The sequence below is a fragment of the Rutilus rutilus genome (genome assembly GCF_951802725.1).
Source record: "Rutilus rutilus genome assembly, chromosome: 2".
Lineage (NCBI taxonomy): Eukaryota > Metazoa > Chordata > Actinopteri > Cypriniformes > Leuciscidae > Rutilus > Rutilus rutilus.
This window is the reverse complement of record NC_140210.1, coordinates 19,452,206-19,465,564: the sequence shown is the minus strand read 5'-3', so window position 1 is coordinate 19,465,564 and position 13,359 is coordinate 19,452,206. Positions and strand designations below refer to the sequence as shown.

Below are 13,359 nucleotides of genomic sequence, written 5' to 3'. Positions count from 1 at the left end.
TTCTCCTCAAGAGTGGGCAGGAATATAACACGCAAGCTGTTATGTCATTGTTTGATTTCAGCAAATCGCAATGAAGAGATCAACGCAGACAAGTCAACGGGATTAATATTCATGAGCCCAACAGCCTGTCACGCACAAGCACAAGCAGTCTCTACTGTAGGTGAAGATTGAGGTAAGACGAGAGCAAAAAATAAAATAAGAACAATAAAAATAAGTCATATTCGGCTATCGTTTGGTAAATGTTGTTAACTCGATATAGAATGTATAGATACTGGTCTTAATCTATGACCTCACAAAGTCCACTAAGTTTTGTATAATTTGAGAAATATGCAATTTCACAATCACCTCAAACTCTCGCCATTGGTTGAACTTGAGCCAACGTTGCAGTGTCGGGCTGGTCTAACGTTACTAGGCAGGCAGTGTTTACACTTTTCGGGGGAATCAACCTGCATATGTTTACTTAGTTGTCTCAGTAAATTAAGCTTAGAAAGCCTTCATTTACAGTCTATGATCAATACACCAGCTGATGTTCCAGTCATTAGGCCATGATGGAAAACTTGCCTTGGCAGCAGAATCTTTTCTCCGTCACTCTGCTTTAACAAGAGCTGTCAAGAAACAGAACATAGTTGTTCACGCTTGGTCCTCTTTTCTCAGTGATGTAGAAAAGTAGGTTTGGTAAAAAAAATTGCAGCATATTTACAAATTTATGTTCGCAGTTGAAACCAGTTGTGCTCCTTAATGTTTTTGTAGAAACCGTGATAAAAAAAAAAGAAATAAAAAAATCTGGATTTTTGATTAATAGAAAGTCAGCATTATTTTTTAACATTGTAAATGTCTTTACTGTCACGTTGATTAATTTAATGTGTCCTTGCTGAAAAAAAATCGTTTAAATACATCAATATAGGCTACAGTACTGTGCAAAAGTCTTACGCACGTTAGTATTTTCACAAAAGAAAATGGATTTAAGCTTAAGTTATTTATATATTTTGCTGTAGTGTCAATGCGAAATATCATTCACATTTCCAAACATTACTTTTGCCATTTATTGTAATAATCCAGTGAGATTTTTGTATGCACAAGGAGTCTAACAACAGATAAAGTTGGGGTGTCACACTGTAATTATTTAAAATAAAAAAACAGAGTAAATATGATCATTTTACCTGTTTCTATGGCATCTGATTTGGCCAGGATGAGGATGGTAGGGAAAATGTGTCCTGACATGCACATTTTTTAAATTATAACTAAGGCTGATATACAGGCATTTGTAAGAAACATTAATCTCTATAGTATATTAATTTTATATCTACGGTCTCTCTATTAAAAATATGCAGTGATCTGCAAAATAACTTTTTATAAAAGGCTTTATAATTTATGAACCAAATGACTTTTACATGTTGTTTTAACTTTTGGAAAATAAACATAATGTTTATATACATTTTAATTGTGCTCTAGATTGTATCATAAAGTGAATATACATATACATAAAGTGAAAAACATTCCTGAATTCACCCTACTGCTTCACTAAATAAGTGAACAGGCCTTTTGTTGAGTAAATGTTATTAGTAACTTAACATTTAACAGTGATTGATTCAGTCTGTGGTCAGGTTGAATGCCCATGTCCACAGGCCCCTAAGAGCGCTGGGTGTTTCTATGTAGGTTCTTAGTTTAATACAAGGAGCCTGAGAAACATATGACCTGCAGGCTGCTGAATCATGTGCATGGGTGGTCAGGACAGTGTCTGTGTTTCCTTTCTGTTTAAGTGAAGATGGATGCTACTATTTCTTTACTGAATGCAGTAACCAAATACCTAAAGGAGTTTTGTCCATGTATGTGTCAGGGGTGCGTTTAGTTTAAAGGGATAGTTCACCCAAAAATGAAAATTCTGTCATCATTTACTCACCCTCAAGTTGTTCCAAACCTGTATGAGTTTCTTTGTTCTGCTGAACACAAAGGAAGATATTTGGAAGAATGTTTGTAATCAACAGATCTCGGTCCCCATTGACTTCCATAGTAGGAAAAAAATATACTATGGTAGTCAATGGGGACCGAGATCTGTTTGGTTACAAACATTCTTCCAACTATCTTTCTTTGTGTTCAGCAGAACAAAGAAACTCATACAGGTTTGGAACAACTTGAGGGTGAGTAAATGATGACAGAATTTTCATTTTTGGGTGAACTATCCCTTTAAATCCTAAGGATGATGCTTGACGCAGAATGAACGATGATAATAGACTTTAATGCAGTAACACTACACAAGGATCATAAACATTAAAACAGAACACTGCACAGAGGAAACAGAGGACTTAGATACACAGGTCAGGTGATTAATGGGACATGGGACAGGTGCAAACTAATCAGACCATTGCAACTAATGATGAACTAGAACACCGGCAAAACATTGACAGAGCAAAACATGACTAAACTAAACAAGACAATGAAACTAAACATGACCATGGCAGAATGCACCTAGGTTATTTATGTATATATTTTTAAAGTAGAACTAGCTATTGAATGTGTGTGTGGGTGTGTGTGTGCGTGTGTGTGTGTGTGTGTGTGTGTGTGTGTGTGTGTGTGTGTGTGTGTGTGTGTGTGTGTGTGTGTGTGTGTGTGTGTGTGTGTGTGTGTGTGTGTGTGTGTGTGTGTGTGTTGGATGAGGGTGTTAAAATGCTTTGGAGTCCGATAAAGAGTGAAAGTTATCTAGACTGCTGGCTCCATCCATGCAACACAAACACACCAATCACTGGTGAATCCAGGCTTGAAGTGCTAGCTGTAAAAGCAGATTCTCAAACATTCTGTTCGGTTGCACAAAACCACTTAAATATGATTTTCTATTTAGTTTTATCTCTGCTGACATTTGAAATACCAGGTTAAGAAATTAAGAATTTACGCTTCTTTTAAAAATAAAGAATAAATGAACACATTTAAAGTCCTATCCTTCACTTGTACGTGTGCTTGGTTGATTGACAGTGATTGATTCAGTTCTGACAGTTTGATAGTACAATTTCTGTTTTTCATTTTAATAGTGAATTTTTTGTTAATATTTTATAAAAAGTTTTCTTTTAACTTCAACAAATTTATGTACACCTTATTTTCTATCATTGTATGATATATATATATATATATATATATATATACACACAGTATACATACATACTTATATGGTGGTTACACTTTATTTTGCAGTGTCCTTATTACACGTTACATGTAGTAATAATAACTGTAAGTTATGCATAATTACATTCAACTAACCCTAAACCAAACCCTCATCCTAACCTAGTAGTAATTATTATTACTCAGTATTTAAATGTGTATTTACACTGTAACAAGGACACCTTTTAAAATAAAGTGTAACTAACCACACATATATATATATATTATATAGCCTATATACAGTATATTTACATCGGCCATATGAAACCCATACATTTACATTCTTTATATTTTCATTTCCACTGGAATAAATTTAGCAAGAGATGTAGGGATGTGGATATATTGAAAATATAATTCCAAAAAAATACTTTACAAAAATGTTAATATTATTTATTGTTACAGTTAATAGTGGTGTTTGATAAGCCAAAGTTCACGTCCATTGAGGTAAAGCATTTCTGTAGGTCCAAGTGAAACCTTTGTCCTCTGCCACTGTTTGAGTATCTGCTATAATGTATGCTAGAACGCTGACATTCTCCCAAGTGAACCTGTTGTTGGTTCACTGGAACTCCACAAACAAATCAAATTTATCTTTAACCTGATAACATTATCAGGTCAAGCATTTATTGCACAGTAATGAGTCTGTGCTTGTGTTAAAATGTATGTGCACATGTAGTGTTGCTAGTGATGAATAAGCTTAAAAAACACTGAGCGATACACTAACTGTCATCTCTCAGAACGTTGCAGGAGAAACTGAAGGCAAACAGAAAGATGTCATTCTAACCGTCTATTTAAGAGCAGTTAAACACACAGTTACGCAGCACTCTGAAAACATGTACTGAATGTCAGTGGTTACAGCTGTGGTTATGGTCACTGGCTGGGGTTTCCGTGTGTGTGTCGTTGTAGTTATGTGTTTGTCTACACATAATGTGTTATGCGTTCAAGTTTTTTTTTCTTTCTGAATAACGCTGGTTCATTGTGAGTAAGACTGTACAAGCTGAATAATAACTAGTTGACTGTGTTGTGAAGTGGACAAAATATCTTTCCACAGCTTCATTCTTCACTGATGCTCTTGGTTTGTTTGTTGTGTGTGTTTTGTCTCAGTGCATGTCAGCAGTGTTTTCTTGGCGTCTAATATGATAAGCTTGGCACGAATTCATGGAGTTTATCTGGAAAACCAGCTGTGAGACTGAAGATACCATAGTCTATTATTGACCACTTGACCACAGTTCACTGATAAAGCAGCTCTCACACCACTATTAAGCCAGAATATCAATTGGTGTGCTATTTTAACTTGGGCCAATAAACAACCACCCAGAACACCCTTGTAGCCATTTAGCATTGTGCTAAAATCATTAGTTTAGTTTCTTATACTCTCCTCAATGTTTATATCTCTTTGACTGTAAGGCAGAGACAATGGTGTATTTTTGTGTGAATTAAGGTGTGTCCCAATTCGCGTACTTATGCACTATTCTGCCGTTTTGTAGTATAAATAGTGCAAGTTTTGTGTTCACACTGAAAATTCCAAAAAGAAAAAGTGCACTTTTAATACCTGGATGAAGCACTTAACCGAAAAAAAAAAAAAAAAACGCAGTGTGGAATGTTGGACAACTGTTGCAGCTTTATTTACGTAGTGGAGGGGGGAAGGGATATCAGACTCCAATGTCGAATGACAAAAAATCTTATAAAGTTCATACACTGCATGGTTGAGTACATAGTGCATAAGTGCATAGTGTATAGACAGTCATTTGGGATGCAACTCAGTCTTCAGAACTTCAGAAGCAAAAACTATAATACTATTGTTTTGGCAAATAAAGTATATTTTGCTAGTGGATGGTAGCATTAGGGCCACAGAGTAAACTGACTTGCCTTAAAGGAACACTCCACCGTTTTTTGAAATAGGGCTTATTCACCTTCTTTCCTACATTTAGATAGGTGGGCAAATGCATTTTTGTCTCAGTGCATGCATTGTTTTAGTTTGACAGGGTCGGCGCTAGCTTAGCATAGCATAATGAATGTAATCCTTTGTTGCCAGCTAGCATGTCCTGAGTAAAAGTAATATTAAAAAATAAAAAAATTGCCTGTGCTTCCCCCTAATATAGTCCTTAATATAGAAGTCAATATCTGCCTAGGAAATCACCTAGTGTTAACTATTTGTACTTGTTGTGAATACGCAGGCCACAAGAAGTAATTAGTTTTTTTTTTTTTTTTTTTTTTTACTTTTACTCAGGACATGCTAGCTGGCAACAAAGGATTCCATTCATTATGCTAAGCTAAGCTAGCGCTGACCCTGTCAAACTAAAACAATGCATGCACTGAGACAAAAATGCATTTGCCCACCTATCTTAATGTAGGAAAGAAGGTGAATAAGCCCTATTTAAAAAAACGGTGGAGTGTTCCTTTAAAATTACTTTTGAACACTTTTTTTTTTTTTTGTCTGGATCATTAGCCATTAGCATAAGCAAAACTTGAGACTTTCATTATATTGACGAATTTGGTTAAACCAAAATTGTTTTGACCATGGTGAATATCACTATATTCAATATACACTACTGTTCAAATGTTTGGGGTCGCCAAGTCTCAACCAAGGCTTTGATTATTTTAAATAATCTGCAATATAATAATATACTGTGTAATATTGTGAAATTACACAAATTAAAGCCATTACTCCAGTCTTTCAGTGTCACATGATCCTTCAGAAATCATTCTAATGTGCTGATTTGCTGCTCGAGAAACATTTCGTATTGTTATCGATGTTGAAAACAGTTGTGCTGCATAATTGTTTGGTGGAAACCGTGATACATTCGGGATTCTTTAATAAATAGAAAGTTCAAAAGAACAGCATTTATTATAAATAGAAATATTTAGCAAAATTGTAAACGTCTTTACTGTTTCTTTTTGTCAATTTAATGCATTTTTCCGACTAAAAAGTATTAATTTCATTTAAAAAAAATCGTACTGACCCCAAACTTTTGCATGGTAGTGTACACAATAATAATACTACTATTGATAATAATTTGATGATGAGGTGATTGTGGTCAGAAAGTGTATCCAGAGGAGCTGTGAACTCAATGAACATGCATTCGGATGGATTATCACTGTTAATCTGAGCAGATTTGTGTGGGCTTTTAATCTCCCATTTTGAGTTAAGACCAACTTTAGTGAAACTGGCACATTTTATATTGTCTTTTCGTTTGTCATATGATCACCATCTCTCTCTCTCTCTCTTTCTCATCCACCAGGTCTAAAACTGCATGGACAGACTCTTTGCTGCTTAGCAACTACGCGTTCTAATACACACAGGAGGGCCCCTTATTTCTACAGAAGTTGCAGCCAGGAGGAGGTAATCTGCCCACCCATACGCTCACACACACACACACACACACGCGCGCGCACACACACACACACACACGTGTTTTATGGGACTTTTCATAGACATAATGATTTTTATACTGTAGGCTGCTTTACATTTTCAAAAACATCACTTAGTATCACTATGATTTATAAGCTGTTTTCCTCATGGAGACCTGGACCACACACACTCATATGCACATGCACACACACAGACATTCTTATTCAGCAATGAACTTCAAGCTTTATGACTCATTGTTTGCCGCGAAAACCCCAGCATCCTTCAACAGTTTTATTTGTGATTTATGGTATTTGTATGTGATGTTTATGCGTATGTCGCAGAGCAGGAAGGATTGTCCCTGCTGCTGCGTATGCTGGCATGGAGGGTTCTGGGTAAGGGGAGAAAAATGCATTCCAGGGCTACCTCCGAAAAGTCACTGGCTCTCTGACACATACACACACACACACACAGAGTCAATTCTGGTTGGTTACTGCGGCACGATTTGGCTGCAGCTACAGATAGAGGGGAGGGGTCTCTCTCTCTCTCTCTCTGTGAGTCTCCGCTCAGTCTGAAACTGCGCTCTTGCAGTGCTTTTGCTGGCAGGATCACATGAAACAGAACACTCTGTCCGGGACGGGTTTACCTGTGGAAAATGTGCGTTTTGATAAGATGAAATACACTCTAGGACTGATTGGAAACACTTGAAAAGCAGGTACGTTTTCTGTCACATGTAAATCATTAATTGCGTAGTTGCACGACAGAGCCTCTAACTTTTCTTCAGCTGTATGTATGAGAGGGATATTTTCATGGTCAGCAGGAGCTTTTTCAATAACAATCACGGTCTAATAACTTACATTAGGATTGGAATGTAGATATTTATACATTATTGGAGCATTGGGTTTGTTCATATTGCGATTTGCACCTCATATTCGCCAATCTATGTTTTTGTATGGTGCCACACTAATTACATGTACAGTTATGCAATGTAATGTTGATTTGATTGTGCATGTGATGCTGGTATTGATAAGTGTGTTTGTCCTTAGAATCCGAATCACTGTGGCATATATGAATGATGTAGTTATTAGAGCGCATCCTCTTTTCGGATGATTTCCAAGGCTCTTTGACATAACCAGGGTGATCTATTGATCTGTTTATGCTTGTTTCCTTGCCAAAACATTACACACACCAAAGTCAAAATGCACCAGACACCATCACTGCTTTAGAGGGACGTGACACTGTCTGTGTGTTATACGACTATTTGCTTCAGTAAGTATATGCACCTACTTGTATATACCTTACTCTACCTAGCCTAATGAAATTCACAACCACTAACCTCACTTTTGCACTTAATTGACCCATAAATCTTTCTTTTAATGGAGCATTGTAAAAATAATGTCATCTGTAGAGGCTTGTGGGTATTTTGGTACCGGAGACAGTGCAAATACCAAAGTAGACGACTCATCTCTATGGCAACTGTTTGGTTCTGACAGAAGTATTTGGGAACCGAGAGAAATCCAGAGGAATTGAGGGTGCCTTTACCTGTTTGAGAATATTCAGTGTGAAATTTCCTAAATGTATTGCATCAATGTGTTAATACAGATGGGTTAAAATAGTGTTTGACTGTGAAATGATCTTCTTCACAAAAAGGCTTTAAAAAGGCTCAAAATGTGTTCAGACACAATAACCTCGTAAGCACAAGTATATGGCAATTCAGTTTAATAATAATAATAAAAAAATTCTGCATCATCGCATTTTGATTTTGCATAGAGTTCTCATTTCCCAGTTGCTCTCTGTGCTAAAATGCATTGAAGCATATTGAATGTAATAAGAACCTAATGGCAAAACATTAGACTGAGCTGATTTCAGTTTAAAAAAAAGTTAATTTGTAGCTTTACACACAAAAAAGGAGAATATAAATGATTAGGCGCGGTTAAAATTACTAATTTCAATGTGTGCTCAACTAATAACATAGAGGCCTGTCATTTTGTGCAACCACTTAAATTAAAAAGCTTTTTTTCCATTGCCATTCTCATGTATTGAAAGTGCTTCATTTTACTTATTTTTAATATGTTATCATCATAGCCATGAGCACTATATGCGGTCACATTTTTTTTTTCTTTTTTCTAAGCAGCGTAATTACAGCTCACAAACAACAGCACACTGCATATCTGATCATTTGCAAATAAACAAGTGCATTCTTGTTTCAGAATATTTATGGCATTACGTCAGTTTTAGTATTTTATGTTGTAGTATAACCCACCATATAGATTCATTGTAACATTGGGGATAACATTATTAAGCGTACCAAAAAAACTGACTAAATCAATATCAACTGACCCAGGGTCCTCTGACTTTTAGTTCATTAATGATTGCCTAAGAATTCAAGCACCAGTAGATCTTAAAGGGATACTCCACTTTTTTTGGAAATAGGCTCATTTTACAACTCCCCCAGAGTTAAAGAGTTGAGTTTTACCGAATCCATTCAGCCGATCTCCGGGTCTGGCGGTACCACTTTTAGCATAGCTTAGCATAATGAATTGAACCGGACAAGACCATTAGCATCTCTCTCAAAAAAATGAACAAAGAGTTTTGATATTTTTCCTATTTAAAACTTGACTCTTCTGTAGTTACATCGTGTACTAAGACCGACGGAAAAGGAAAAGTTGCGATTTTCTAGGCTGATATGGCTAGGAACTATACTCTCATTCCTGCGTAATAATCAAGAAACTTTGCTGCCGTACCATGGGTGAAGCAGGCGTAATGATATGACGCAGCACCTGATAATAGTCCCCAGCTCAGTAGCCTATTATCAGGCGGCATGCGCTGCGTCATATCATTACGCCTGCTTCACCCATGGTACGGCAGCAAAGTTTCTTGATTATTACGATCTACGATTATTATCGAAACTCTTTGTTCATTTTTTTGAGAGAGATGCTAATGGTCTTGTCCGGTTCAATTCATTATGCTAAGCTATGCTAAAAGTGGGACCCCCAGACCCGGAGATCGGCTGAATGGATTCGAAAACGGTAAAACTCAACTGTTTAACTCTGGGGGAGTTGTAAAATTAGCCTATTTCCAAAAAAAGTGGAGTATCCCTTTAAGCTTTTTCTTAATGTATTTAGCTTTTCTTCTAGTCAGTTTATGGCTTGTGTAGAGTTGTGCAAATTTGGACTTGACGCTCAAGCATTAGAATAAGCCAATGAGATCAGTTTTGGCACCGAGAGCTACTCTTGGGGAATAAACACCTTTTCAACCGCTGTAGCACCAGCCTGCTAATGCTCAACTATGCGGTATAATTACACCGAATGGAGAGAGAGAGAGAGACACAAAAGACTAATACTCATTCTATATGCATATTTTAATCTAAAGTTCACAGAGGAATCTGTTATTTTACTGTTTCACTATACAAAATCACTCTTAAAATACCTTTATTAGTATTGCTCTGCTTGTGCAATGCAACCAGACTGTTATCAGAACGCATACTTAAAGTTATCACATTGTGCAAAGTTCATCTGTTTCTGAGTTTGTGCTGTTTTCAATGGAACAGTTTTTAATGGAACAGCTTTAGTCCTCAGGCTGCGTCTACGTTTACCTGACCAGGGCACTTAGACAGGTGTCTGCATGTTTGAGAGAGAGAGACCTCTCTTCCGTCCTCTTCCCCTATTTTTAGGACTTAAGTGGAATGTGACAAGAGGAATAATACATTTAAGAATTAACAGTATAGTTTGATTAAGCTTCCAAATAAAAAAAAAATAGGGTTTTATGTTATGCAAGAGTGATTGTTCATAGGGAAACTTGAGGAGAGTGCTGTTAGAAGAATGAGAAAGACTAGCTTGAAAACTGAGACACTGTGTCATAATCTCACCCAGCATCTCGGAAAGAATGACATTTATATGGAGGTGTAACTGGCCGCCTTAATAATTTATGTTATTTAAGTCATCGTCTACAAAGCTGATCAGGGCTGTGTGCACAGGCTTTAAGTCATATAAGGACAGTAGAGGTTGCAAACACAAAGAAATGCATTTTGGAGCCTTTTGTTTATCTCCTTTTTTTAAGCAGCCTGAATTTTGACAATGCTAAAAGTGGCCAAAAATAGTTGTGATGCTAAGAGCTTTGTCAGGTCATTCATTGGTGGTTTAAGAGGGCATAGAAGCTTTTCGTCCTCACATGTTGAAATATTTTCATTCTAGGTCATCAACGTGATTCGTTGTTAATGGAAATATCCACCTAATTACTAAACGCCGTGTTACAGAATGGCTGCGGTTCCCAAATTATGAATATTAACCTGGGGAATTATGCAGGTGCTAAATGTGAAATGATGCTCAAGATGCTGTGCAGAAATATGATTAGATATTCTGTAAGACTGTAGTGGGGGGGAGTATGTTGTCATTTTAGTTGGGAAAAACACATGTATTGTGTATCCTATTGACAAAGAAACACTGTGACTCTTTAGAAGGTCATACTGAAACTTAAGTCCTGGGTTTCCGATACCGAAACGGCTCAGTATTGATATATAAGTTCACAGGCCATCTTCTGATGCTGCTGGGGCCCTGGGCTCTGAGAATTGTTCTAGAAATCCACTCAGTTCAGTACTAGAACATCACATTCAATCTCTGGATCATCCTGTCAGGGATGGAAGCATTAGCCACCCTTCGCTTCACTGTTCTTTTTGCCCAGAGGGCCAGTGGGTAGACTAGTGAAAAAAACTGGGTTGATGTCAGTCATTCACTGGTGTGATGATGTCATAAAAGCACCATTCCCATTTAAAAGCACATGCAACTTCAGATTTTTAAACCTGGTGGATTTTGAAAGCAAAACATTTGTATGTTTGATAGCTAAGTTTAAGCACAATAATTGTAGAGGGGAAAGGTGTTTGTGGCAAAAATCACTTTTACATGTCTAATATGCTCAGTCCATTTGAATCGCATCTTTCGCAGATTATTTGTTTTGGATTATCATCATCTGATGATGATGATGAAACTAGGCCTATAGCTTGAGGATGATTATTGGGTGTTAGATACATGCACCACTACATCATAGAGCTCATCGACTAAACCTAAAATATATCCCAACAGTCCTGACATGTAAACAAATGCAAACTTTTGCCCTGTGACCTCAGGCACATGTTTACACTCAGCAGGGGCAGAGGCAGGGTGGAATCTTTTTTCTTTAAAAATGGCAACAATTTATTGCCTACTTTAAATATGCATGCATGAAGGTATACTTAATAATATTTCACAATATAGCTAATTTTAGTGCATTTTTGATCAAATAAATTACATTTATTTAGTTAGAGGAGACCATTTTTTTATTAAAATTGTCTTTTATTTATAGTAATAATATAGCCGTTCTTTACAAATTTTAGCTGTGCATCTAGCCTTGAGATTTATGATCTTTCTATCCCCGTGTGATGTCCGCTCTGAGTTATTTCAGTTGACAGGCACGCAGTGCAGCACAACTGGGCTCGCTTTTGTCATTAGCCAATCCATTGTGTCTATGTGCACCTAAATGTATAGAAAACGAAGCAAATCTGTCGGGTGTGTGGAGACCAGAACAGAGAGTGTTGAGAAATGTGACATGTCTTGTAACCTCACCTTTGTTAACCCAATGCAAGCGAATGTCGCTCTCTTATTCTCATCACACCCCGGGGATAAGAGAACTGGCCCTAACACAGCAAGAATCATTGCTGCAGTATGTCTCTCTCTCTCTCTCTCTCACTCACTTTCTCTCTCTGGCTATCTGTCTCATCATTGCTATAATCTGAGATGTTAAAGCAAGAGTAATTATCAATCTCAGAAGATTATAGTGGCCTTGGACAACCACTGTTACACACACTCAGAGAGCTATGCAGGCCAGGGTCATGTACGTCATTTTCTGTATCCCACTGCTGTCTGAGCTGAGCGCATAGGAAGCAAGAAATTGTTACATAATATCAAAATCACTGAACGTACAGTGATATACAGGGCTGTTGTTGGTTGTAAGCAGTACTTTTAAGACTTTAAGACTGTGTTTTTTTCTTGTTTTCCATTTCAACTGCTAATTCACGAGGCTTTTTTCTGTTCCTGCTGGGATTCGTAGTTCCATCAACATTACTGGGCAAGACTTCATAGTTCAGCTCTGAAGGTTTTAATAAAAAATGTTTTGTAGCTTTTAGTAATCTTTTTTTTTTTTAGCTTTGACTTTCTGACTTTCTATGCAAGCTCTATTAGGCAAAATAAAGAAGATACACTTTGCAGTTGCCAAACAATAGCAAGTAACAAATCATGCTATTTTAGGACCGTATTAGGAGGAATTTCACAGTATGAATTTCTTTGTTCTGCTGAACTCAAAATACTATATTTTGAAGATTGTTTGTAACCAAACAGTTGTGGGGCACCATTGACTTCCATAGTATGGAAAATAAATTATATAGAAAGTCAATGGTGCGTCACAACTGTTTGGTTACCCATATTCTTTAAAATATCTTATTTTGTGTTCAACCGAAGAAAGAAACTCATACAGGTTTTGGAGCAACTTGAGAGTGAGTAAATGATGATAGAGTTTTCATGTTTGGGTGAACTATCCCTTTAAGTCCTTTATGCAACATCTATACTAGTTCTACAATCGCTGGTTAATTGTCACAGCCATATCACCCTGTAGCCCAAAACTGGTTGCTCACTGTAGCTAAGCAGGGTTGAGCCTGGTCAGTACCTGGATGGGAGACCTCCTGGGAAAACTGTACCAAGCACTGTTCTTCAGATACAAATGTAAACCAGGGTCCTGTGTGACTGTCTGTGGTCATTAAAAATCCTATGGCACTTCTTGTAAAAGAGTAGGGTTGTAAAAGCCTTTGTCCTGACTCCTGTACAAATTCCCTCCAT

General features: G+C 37.0%; 1 protein-coding gene across 1 annotated transcript in view; it reads left to right on the top strand.

The window, feature by feature from the left end:
* The first annotated feature begins 7,057 nt into the window (after positions 1-7,057).
* Positions 7,058-13,359, top strand: part of mtus1b (microtubule associated tumor suppressor 1b) — a 45,762-nt gene continuing 39,460 nt past the window's right edge. Inside the window, exon 1 of the mRNA XM_084395808.1 lies at positions 7,058-7,211. The gene's annotated coding sequence lies outside the window, so the exon portion shown is untranslated. The remainder of the gene's footprint in view (positions 7,212-13,359) is intronic.